We start from the raw sequence: 11,519 nt of genomic DNA, 5'->3' as shown, positions 1-11,519 counted from the left end.
TTGAAGAAATGCTGATTAAAACAAGATATGATTTTGGTCCATCACATTTCCAAATTATAAGCAAGATTATACTTAATATTGGAAGGTATTTTTGCAGCATCTCAGAGTTTCAAAAATGTTTATAAATATTGATCCAGTAGTTCCATTCTTAGGTCCCTATTCTCAACAAAGATGGGTATTCAGTGTTCATTCCTGAATGACTTAAAACTTCCAGAAAGTCTGGAAACATTCTAAAAGCCACCAATAGATGAGCAGATAAGTAAATAATTAGAATATTCTTCAACCACTAAATTTTTTTTTAATTTAGCGATGGTAAAAAAATACTCAATTTATAAATATTCAGTGAGATAAACAGGATTCAACATTGTTTGTACAGGTGGTGTTAATTTAATTTTGTAACAAATCTTTATGTATAGAAAACAAAAAGGAAATAAAACAAAATGTTAATAATGGGTATGTGTGGAGGGGGAAAATATAGGTGCTTTTAATTTAAAAAATTATTTTCTGTCGTCTCCAAAACCCTGTATTTTTGTAAAATATAAATGTAAAAATTATAAAATGGGCATATATTACTTTTATACTGAGAAGAAAAGATAAAACTTGAAGAGGATTTAGAATACCACTTGTGTGATAAAAATGTCAAATATGTATCCAGATGGATTTATAACAGGATTCCATAGTCATTTCTTTCTTGACATCTCTGAAGATATGCAAGATTTGGAAAAACAACCACTAACCGTCAGCAAATCTCTCAGGACAATAGAAATAATCACATAAAGAATCATACTATATATAAAACTTATATTTGACAGTCCATAGCTTAAGTTTATCTCTAAACAACGTATGGCCTTTTTCTATTTTATTCCTCTAGCTCAGGGAAGCAGAAATTCAATTACTGTGAGGGCACTTAAATAATTTTATTTCTTATTATACTTAATAGAAAAACCTATTGCCAAATGTTTTAATGATGACACTTCGAATTTGGGATGCAATTTTATAGCCTGCTGGTTCCCAATCAAAAGTGTTATAATTTCTAAAGACAAGCTTGTAAGAGTGCATTACTTGTGCGTATAATACTTATCAAATCATCTGTGACTAATAAAACTTGAGAAATAAGGGGAGGAAAGGGTATTCAGCCTTTTGGTAACATGCTTGTCTTACACTTGCCAAAGTCCTCTTAGGCAATACTCTGCTTGCTCAGAGGGCCATGTGTTTAACTGTAAAATTCTGTCAGTATCATAGGATTCAAAAGACATCAATCATTTCTGTCAACAAGGAAAGAGTGAAGGCAGTGTGACTCTTCTATCATTAGGAAAAGATGTGCTCAAGAGGGAAAAACGTAGTCCAGGGAGAGCTGAGCAACTATAGGTTACAGGAAAACAGAGTTCCAGACTACAGTATAATTTCACTTCTCCTACCCTACTTTGGACTGGAATATTATATTTTTCACTTCATGTAGTTACACGTGTGCAGTAAGACATTATGTAACTCAGCCAGTCTCGGCCGCGCAGTATCCACTAAGTGCTTTAAAGAAGCCATCATTATTAACAGTTTTGGGGTATGTGGAGGCAATAGCTTCCTTTGGCTTTGGCAGAAAGCAACACTATGTAATGAGGTTAGGGTGGCATATATTCAAAGCTATATTCCAAAATGGCTGCTAGTCAAGCCACATGACAACTGGTTGCTTTGTTTTCTTAAGACTTTGTTCTAAGTGGACATCAAAATCGCTTTATTTGGACAGTTCCGTGGGTGGCATGGGAAATTTTCCATGTTTTACTCCTGGTTTATTATTTTATACTAAGATTTCTGAATCATACCCAGCTTGAGTTTCAGACATCAAGACACAAATTCTAGTCTCCTACGTTCTTGACTGGGTGACCTTAGGCTGGTTACGTCACTTTTCTGAGTCTCAGTTTCCAGTTTCCTTTGCTTGTAAATTAGTGATAACACCTACCGCCAGGGAGTTGGAAGAAACCTTATGGATGACATCAACGAAGCTCCTACTTCTTAATTGCGTCACCTCAGGCAAGTTACTACACTTTTTGGCTTTTCTCCCCTACTTGTAAAATAGACCAATTCTGGCTACCAGCTGCGATAGACGAGGATAAGATAATCTAGGCAAAGCTCCTACAACAGTGTCTGGGCCCTTGGCGGCTCAAGAGTACCTGAAAATAATAATAAAAATGCTAGTGAACGTTCCCTAGGTTAACGCAGTTGAGTTCTGAAACTCTGGGAGAAGAGAGAATCAGAAATGGGGACCAGGAGAGAGGCCCAGCGGCCTGAGACCTCCTGCCCAGCGATGGCGGCCCGCTTGCGCCGCGACGCATCCTGACCGACACCGCCTCGCCCCACCCCTGCCGGGCCAGCGCGAATCCCGGCGCCGAGTTCCGGGAGACGGCGCGGTCCTCACTCAGGCCCTCCTTCCTTCCCTCCTCCCCAGCCTCCAGTGGTGCCAGCTGCGCCCGAGCCCCAAGAATCCGCCGCCACCGCGCAGCTTCCCGCGGCCGGCCGCCCTCGCCCCACAGGTAGGAGCCGCGCCGCGGCTGGGGCGCGCAGAGCTCCCGCGGGAGGCGGTTTCCGCTGCGCTCGCGCTCCGTCCCTCCTCCCGCCAGCCTCGGGCAGCTGGCCGCTCCCCGCCCAGCTTGGACGGAACCTTGGCAGTGGCGTCGGCGGCGGGCGCCAGCTTCGTGCGGCCTCGCGGGAGCGGCCTCCCTGGCAGCCTCCGGGGTCCTCCTGTGCACGCCTTCGTCCCGGGTTCCTGCAGAGTCGACGCTGACAACTTCGGCGCTCACTCTTGCCGGGGCGGGCGGCTGTGTGGCGCGCACAGCCGCGCTGGCTCCGGGCCGAAGTTGGGGGCGTCCTCTGCAGGATGTACCCATCTCCCTCGCCGCGGGGGCCCCCAGTACAGTGTGTCCGGTGACCCCAGGTCATCTCGCGCGCCCGAGGGTTCGCGTGCGCTATGGGATGACCGGGATGGCGGGCGCGATGGGACCAGCATCCCGGACCAACCAGGAAGTGCTGCGTTCCGAGGCTTGGAGCCCAGCCCGCCAGATGAACGGTCCCGGGCGTGTGGCCACACAGCTGCCCGCTGCGGGGCCCACGAAGTGATGACGCCGGAGTCGGGCAGGGCAAGGTGGGGGGCAAGGAGCTGGGCGTGTGTGAAGGGACTTGTTTTTCTCGCTCCAGCTCCAGGTATGTGGGACTTAGGTCTCAGATCCAAGAGCGTGGTGCTCCAAGCCTTGAATAGGATTTTGTTAAGCCCTTCAGAACTACCCTTGTAGAATCAGTCCAGAGCTACCGCCACGCCTATATTTGCTCCCTCTCCTAGTCTCCGATTATTGCCTTCTTTACTTCCTCTGTGAAGTACTAAACGCAAGTAGATTCTTACTGATCATAAGGGTTTCTGCATTTGATTATCGCTAGGTTTTTCCCCAGAATGAGGAGTTCCCTTAACTTTATCTGCCAGGCCTGCCTGTTACAGTTTAGATCGCCCTTCGAGTGCTTTCTCAGGGCTTTGGGGAGACCAGGTGTCCAGAGTCCTCTGTGCTGCGTTAAATGGCCAGTTAATGGTGGTGCAGTGAAAGTGTAAAGAATGGAAAGAATCTACGGCTTGAACTATTAACAGGCTCCACAATTACACACTGCCTATTTGAATAAGAATTTCTTAAATTCTTATTAAATTTTTAATAGTATTAAACGTTTTGTGATAACATACATACAAGTGAATTGTACACAGGCTTTTAGCTTGAGTTTGTACACAGCCTTTAAATGTTGTTTGAGGATCTTTTCACTAATTGTCTGAGCTCCCAGCCTGTCTTCTCAGGATCTAGTGTAACTCACAATCCATATAAAAAGTGTGAGTATTTATGGCTTTGAGGAAAGTGTGTCTTCACCATGTTTGTTCCTGATGTCAGAATATTTGTGAACCATGTGAGAAGTGCTGCCTAACACTCATTTAGGCTTGTTGATGCACTTTCAACTAGGTCGTGGGGGGACCCTGCTCCTTAGAAGTTGTCTGATTACTAAATATGTGTTTCTTAATTGAAAATCATTTGTTATAAATTTCATTTACCTTTAAGTCTTACAGCGTTGTTGTTTTTTTTGTTTTTTCTTTGTTTTTTTTCTTTTTTGCGGTATGGGGGCCTCTCACTGTTGTGGCCTCTCCCTTTGCGGAGCACAGGCTCCAGACGCGCAGGCTCAGCGGCCATGGCTCACGGGCCCCGCCGCTCCGCTACATGTGGGATCTTCCTGGACCGGGGCACGAACCCATTTTCCCCTGCATCGCCAGGCGGACTCTCAACCACTGCGCCACCAGGGAAGCCCTTACAGGGTATTTTAGTTATTTTATTTCACTTTATTTTTATTGTGCTAAGATACACATAACATAAAATTTGTCATTTTAACTTTTCTTTTAAAATAAATTTATTTATTTATTCTTGGTTGCCTTGGATCTTCATTGCTGCTCATGGGCCCTCTCAGTTGTGGAGAGTGGGGTCCACTCTTCGCTGCGGTGGCTTCTTCTGTTGCGGAGCACGGGCTCTAGACACACGGGCTCAACAGTTGTGGCTCGCGGGCACCAGAGCGCAGTCTCAGCAGTTGTGACGCAGGGGCCCAGCTGCTCCACGACTTGTGGGATCTTCCCAGACCAGGGCTCAAACCCGTGTCCACTGCATTGGCAGGCGATTCCTAACCACTGTGCCACCAGGGAAGTCCTCATTTTAACTATTTTTTGGTATAATGTTTAGTGTCATTAAGTACTTTCATATTATTGTGTTACCATTGCCACTATCCCTCCACAAAACTCTTTCATTTTTTTTAGGGTTTTAATAACATTTTAATGATAATGATTGTAATTCAAGCTTTAGTTTTCTCACTAAGCAAAGTTTGAGTTCCTTCTCATAGCTTTAGAGAAATTCACTTTTAAAGAAGAAAATTGAAAAGCTGTAGCCAGACTGTGTTTAGTAAATCTTACCTCCATCAGGAAAGGTCTAATACATTACTCTATGAGGATAAACTCGTGAGCTATTTAAATTTGTGTGTAAAGGTACTGTGAGGTTTAACTATTAAGTGGGAGAAACAGGTAAGGGAGTTTTTTGGTTTTGTTTTGATTTTGGTTTTTTTGGGCCACACCGGGCAGCTTGTGGGATCTTAGTTTCCAGACCAGGGGTTGAACCCGCACCCTGGGCAGTGAGAGCTCTGAGTCTTAACCACTGGACCACCAGGGAATTCCCTGGAGTTATTGTTGATAGTTTCCTCTCCTTAATCTCTAACAGAAAAATGAAATACTTTTGTCTCCTTAGCAGTGCAGTAGCATGTTTCTAAATTATGCTTGAGCTCAGGTTGTGGCAACCTTTTAGTAACTAGAAGGAGTTTGCTTTTTTTTTAATGTTCTTTTTTTTATATAAATTTATTTATTTATTTAATTTTGGCTGCATTGGGTCTTCGTTGCTGCGCTTGGGCTTTCTCTAGTTGTGGCGAGTGGGGGCTACTCTTCGTTGAGGTGCTAGGGCTTCTCATTGCTGTGGCTTCTCTTGTTTTGGAGCTCGGGCTCTAAGCGTGCTTGCTTCAGTAGTTGTGGCATGCAGGCTCAGTAGTTGTGGCTCACGGACTCAGTAGTTGTGACTCGTGGGCTCTAGAGCGCAGGCTCAGTAGATGTGGCGCATGGGCTTAGTTGCTCTGCGGCATGTGGGATCTTCCCCGACCAGGGATCAAACCTGTGTCCCCTGCATTGGCAGGCAGATTCTTAACCACCGCGCCACCAGGGAAGTTCTCTAAAAGGAGTTTTGATCAAGCTAGCTGCTAGGTGTAGCAGTTTCTTTTCCACTGTAGGTGTTTTTAAAGATTGATGCCAGAGGACCCAGCCCATAAGATATGGCCCTTTAAACTCTTAGTTTGAGTCATTGTGTCCGCGAGAGAAGCTGTAGCTGTGCGAGGCCTGGTTTTATGTTTATAATCCTTTAAGTCTTAGCACCACAAAATAAAATGTATTCTCCCACCAGGATATGGGTAAATGTTTTTGCAGGGTTAAAATGAGAAACTTGTAACCTAAATTTCCCATAAGCCTGTGACATTTCTGATTAGAAAAGGAGTGGTACAAATCATATCTCATGCTGCAGTGGAAATGCCTTCCAATGTGTTAGTTTCCCTAAATGCACACAGTGCAGTGTAAAATCTGGATCTCAGATGTTTTAGTGCTGGGTTATTAAACAACAGTATATGGATATGTAAGTGTTTCATACTGTCTCAGTTATTTTTTTCCTTTGTGTTGTGAAAGTTGCTTAATTTTTGAATTTATTGAACAAATATTCTGGGACAGAATAACATGATTTGCTTATTTAATCAACACTTAAAGGTGCTTACTGTGCGCTAAGTACTATTCTAAGCGATTTACAAACATGAATACATTTTATTCTCAAAACAACCCTGTGAAGTAGGTAATAGTCCTACCATCCCCATTTTATAGATGAGATAATTTGAGGCACAGCGAGATTATACAGCTAGCCCATGGCAGACCTGGGATTCCATCCCAGGCATCCTGAACCCAGGGTTTTGGCACTGCTGTCTCATCAGAAAAATATAACCCGAGATTCCACCCTCCTAACAGATGAACTTTTTTCATACTGTTATATTCCTATCTTGTCCTTGTCCTCAGGGATAAATAATTTGACATAATTGCAATCAAAGTGCAACTCAGAGAATCAATTCAATGCCCTTGTTTTTCAGTAGAGGAAATTAAAGTGGAGTGTGGTTATGTCCAGCTCTGTGAGCACTGGGGGAGGGTCCTGGAGACTTTCTACTGGTCTCCTTGCCTCTTGATTGTAAGGAGTTTGGGACAGGGATCCTGAGAGGACCTGGGGAGGCCAAGGTGTGTATTTTGGTGGGGGGCAGTATTTGCCAGTCGTGGGGAAACTCTTCAACATTTTAATAATCATTATGACCATTCCAGAGGCAATCTGCTAAATAAAGTCCTGGGTTATGTTCCGGGCAGATGGAGCAGAAGCTTGTGGGTGACTGTGGGTCCTGGAAAGTCTTGCTGCTCAGGGCTTCAGAACCCCAGATTCTTTCCCCAGCTGCTGGTGATGCCTACCTATGACCTCAGGCTCCCCTCTGGATGAGAGGAATATTTTATCCTGTACTCAATCATTTTTTGAGCTTTTTGGATCTAGAGTCGGGAACCTTTTGAAAGCCTCTGACGCACAAAAGAAAATGAGCCAAGAGCAACATGGAAATAAAAATAACTTTGGTTGTGGCTCTTTTGTTGAGAGAGGGAGAGACTTCTAAGGGCATAAACTGCCAAACTTTATATTAAGGACAGGAAAATCAAAGTTCAATATTCAACAGTGATTTTTTTCAAAGTCGTCTTTTGCAGAGAGTAAGTTACATTTGGATGAAGGGGAATAAGGAATAAACATGGACAAGGGAAGGTGGTGGAGAGGGAGAGAGGAGCCAGCACAGGGGAAGACAGGGTGCTGAAACCTTCGTCAGCTCTTTACACAAGCCCGGGCTTCCGTGTGGTTCCTCTTAACAGTGCCCTTTGAAATGTCAAATGTAGTTGAGAATTATCTTTTCTTTGGTTTATCTTGAAGTGATTATTTATTATTTTTTATTGAGGTTACATAGATTTATAACGTTATGTAAGTTTCATGTGTACAACAGTATATTTCTACTTCTGTATACACTACAGCCACCAACATTTTGTTTCCATCTGTCTCCATAGAGTTGACCCCCTTTACCCATTTCACCCTCCCCCACCAAAGCCTAGCCCTTCCCCTCTGGCAACCACTGCTCTGTTCTCTGTATCTACGTGTTTGGTTTGCTTTGGTAGGTTTGTTCTTTTTTTTGCTCTTTTGTTTGTTTTTTTTTTAATATTCCACAAATGAGTGAAATCATATAGTATTTGTTTTTCTCTGACTTATTTCACTTAGCATAATACCCTCAAGGTCCATTTATATTGTGCAAATGGCGAGATTTCATCTTTTTTATGGCTGAGTTATATTCCATTGTATATACCACATCTTTTTTATCCATTCATTCATTGATGGGCACTTTGGTTGTTTTCATATCTTGGCTATTATAAATAATGCTGCAATGAACATAGGGTGCATATACCTTTTTAAATTAGTGTTTTGTATTCTTTGGATAAATACCCATAAATGGGATAGCTGGATCATATGGTAGTTAGTTCTAGTCTTAATTTTTTGAGGAACCTCCACACTGTTTTCCAAAGTGGCTGCACCAATTTACAGTCCCACCAAAAGTACACTGAGGGTTCCCTTTTCTCCACATCTTCACCAACACTTGTTATTGCTTGCCTTTTTGATAATAGCCATTCTAACAGGCATGAGGTGATATCTCATTGTGGTTTTGATTTGGATTTCCCTAATAATTAGTGATGTTGAACATCTTTTCATGTGCCTGTTGGCCATCTGTATGTCTTCTTGGAAAAATGTTTATTCATCTCCTCTGCTCATTTTTAAACTGGGTCATTTGTTTTTTTGTTGTTGAATTATATGTTCTTTATATATTTCGAATTATTAACCCCTTATTGAATGTATGATTTGCAAATATCTTCTCCCATTTAGTAGGTTGTCTTTTCGTTTTGTTGATGGCTTCCTTTGCTGTTCAGAAGCTTTTTGGTTTGATGTAGTCTCACTTGTTTATTTTTGCTTTTGTTTCCCTTGCCTGAGGAGACATATCCCAAAAGATATTGCTAATAAGACCATTGTCAAAGAGCATACTGTCTGGGCTTCCCTGGTGGTGCAGTGGTTGAGAGTCTGCCTGCCGATGCAGGGGACACGGGTTCGTGCCCTGGTCTGGGAGGATCCCACATGCCGCGGAGCGGCTGGTCCCGTGAGCCATGGCCGCTGGGCCTGCTCATCCGGAGCAGAGGCCACAACAGGGAGAGGCCCGCGTACCACAAAAAAAAAGAAAAAAGAAGAGCATACTGCCTATGTTTTTTTTCTAGGAGTTTTACAGTTTCAGGTCTTACATTCAGGTCTTTATCTTGAAGTGATCTTACTTTTGCTTAAAACTATTGCTAATTAACAAAGCATGTGGACAGGGAGATACCAGGGAACTTTTAGCCCCTGCTTAGGATCTTCATACCAACCTAGTTTGTTTTTGTTTACACTAGTTTTATATGAATGAATTTTACATATAGCATAATATTAGAATCACTGGGTTTGAAATTATTTTATCACCCATCTTCCTTGTGAGAGGTCACAGACTGTGTTTTTGCCACTGTCCATTGTAGTGTTCAGTAAGTGTGAGCAGAATCAAAGGGTGCATTTAAAGGATAAAGCAAGATGGTGTGATTCATTATTCAAAATATGTAAATATTTCCCAAAAAGAAGGTTTTCATAGTGAATGTTTTACTTATTTATTTGTTCTGCTGTGCCATTTAACTATTTTTAGAAATAAATTTATAGATGTGGAGTGGACAGTCTGTGGCATTTTGAATTAGCAGCTGTACTCATTTTATTGTCCTTTTCCTGCAGTGTTTTCTACCTAAATTCTGATGAAAGAGTCCTTTGAACTAAGGATATTGGGGAGGTAGCAGTGGACTGAGATGCAGGTTCCAGAATCCTATTATCCTAAGGAAAAAAAAAAATCACCTGATAGGATATTGTAGATGCTAAATATTTCAAAGCTAGGAACACAGAGCAAAGATTTTTAACCCTAACCCTCACCTCACCGCAGTCCCAACCCCAAGCTGCCAGTGTCTTGGCTGGAAATGCAGGGTGATGAGACAGTGACAAAGCGAAGCGGGTCTTGTAAAGCAAGTAAGGTAAATAACAGTAAGACACAGTTGAGCCGCACACGTTCCTCACTAGGAGGAATAATGACCACAGGCCTTGTCCTAGGAGCCAGAGAGCTAGGATTCAGATCCTGAGGACTCTAGCACCATGTAGCCTGAGCCAAGTAACTTAAAAATCCCCTATACCGGGCTTCCCTGGTGGCGCAGTGGTTGAGAGTCCACCTGCCGATGCAGGGGACACGGGTTCGTGCCCCGGTCCGGGAAGATCCCACATGCCGCGGAGCGGCTGGGCCCGTGAGCCATGGCCGCTGAGCCTGCGCGTCCGGAGCCTGTGCTCCACAACGGGAGAGGCCACAACAGTGAGAGGCCCGCGTACCGCAAAAAAAAAAAAAAAAAAAAAAAAAAATCCCTTATACCTATCTGTAGAATTGGGATAAAAATAGTACCTATCTCATAGGATTATTGTGAGGACCACAGGAAACGATGCCTGTAAAGCATTTAGCGTAGAGCCTAGAACATAGAAATGACACAGTAAATTTTAGGTTCCCCTCTTTCACATCGCCCTCCCTGCTCCACCCCAAATCCAGCAGGAGTGACATCCGTAAATAACCAAGCAAACTGGAATCACTGCTGGAGGAGACATGGAGGTGGGGCCCTATGGGAATGTGGACGAGGGAGAAATTAATTTTGCCCGGGAGGAGTTCTTGAGTGAGAATGACATTCCGTGAGACCCCAGTGATGAGAAGCAGTAGGAAGACTTCTGGCAGCAGAGCTGGTTACAACTAGGGAGAATGGACTGTATGCCGTTGACAGTCATACTTTTTGGGTATGTGTTTTGACATTAGGTAGAAAATTTGATTTTTCTTAATTTATAAGCATAGGATGGCATTTAGTAGAAGCAGGATTCATTGCTCTTTACCAAGGAGCGCCTGTATAGAGGTGTGTTTTTTTTTTTTTTTTTTTTTTTTTGCGGTACGCGGACCTCTCACTGTAGTGGCCTCTCCCGTTGTGGAGCACAGGCTCCGGTCGCGCAGGCTCAGCGGCCATGGCTCACAGGACCAGCCGCGGCATGTGGGATCTTCCCAGACCGGGGCACGAACCCGCGTCTTCTGCATCGGCAGGCGGACTCTCAACCACTGCGCCACCAGGGAAGCCCTAGAGGTGTATTTTAAAAATGTATTTAGAATTAAGAATAGAGTGCACTCTCAAGGTGAGAGTGAACTAGCACGTGCTGTGTTGGAAAAATATCCCTCCCATCACGTTCTTTAGCTTTACATTAGATTGGAGGAGGGCATCGTTGGCACCACCAGCTTTATTAGGGTGTGGGTAACACGTATCTGCACCATCATGGATGGACGTGTAGACTGTGTGTCAATAACCTAGACCAGCACTTTTCACACTTGAAGAAAAACATTGTCGTTACTGTTCCCCGCCCTGCCCCCAAGAACTGCTTTTCTGAATGAGCTCTTGTATGAAATCCCAGTATGTAAAACACCCCAAGCACAGGCATTCTTGATGAGTCCTAGATGGGGCCAGTGAGCCAGCTGCTTCCTCCCATCCCCCTCCCCACCCACCTCCTGGCACCAGCTGCCCCTCAGCAGCTGGAACCGTGGGGCTCCTAGGAGCAGATGTGAAGACTGTACATTGATTGTAGGGAAGAGAAGACTAAGACCTGAAGAGGGAAAGGAAGGGAAAGGCAGTGGACTGTTTTTTTAAAAGCTTTTGCCAGTGGTACGCAGGAACTGGCTCATGCTGAGAGCTG

The 11,519-nt window shown here is 43.9% G+C and overlaps 1 protein-coding gene across 6 annotated transcripts in view; it reads left to right on the top strand.

Moving 5' to 3' along the window:
- The first annotated feature begins 2,396 nt into the window (after positions 1-2,396).
- Positions 2,397-11,519, top strand: part of PLD1 (phospholipase D1) — a 202,814-nt gene continuing 193,691 nt past the window's right edge. For 5 of the 6 annotated variants that reach the window (XM_073803900.1, XM_073803901.1, XM_019946108.3 and 2 more), the window contains exon 1: positions 2,397-2,525. The gene's annotated coding sequence lies outside the window, so the exon portion shown is untranslated. The remainder of the gene's footprint in view (positions 2,526-11,519) is intronic. The other variant, XM_073803899.1, reaches the window with a different exon arrangement.

This window comes from Tursiops truncatus, chromosome 4 (assembly GCF_011762595.2).
Source record: "Tursiops truncatus isolate mTurTru1 chromosome 4, mTurTru1.mat.Y, whole genome shotgun sequence".
Taxonomy (NCBI): Eukaryota; Metazoa; Chordata; class Mammalia; order Artiodactyla; family Delphinidae; genus Tursiops; species Tursiops truncatus.
This window is presented reverse-complemented; position numbering and strand designations above follow the sequence as displayed.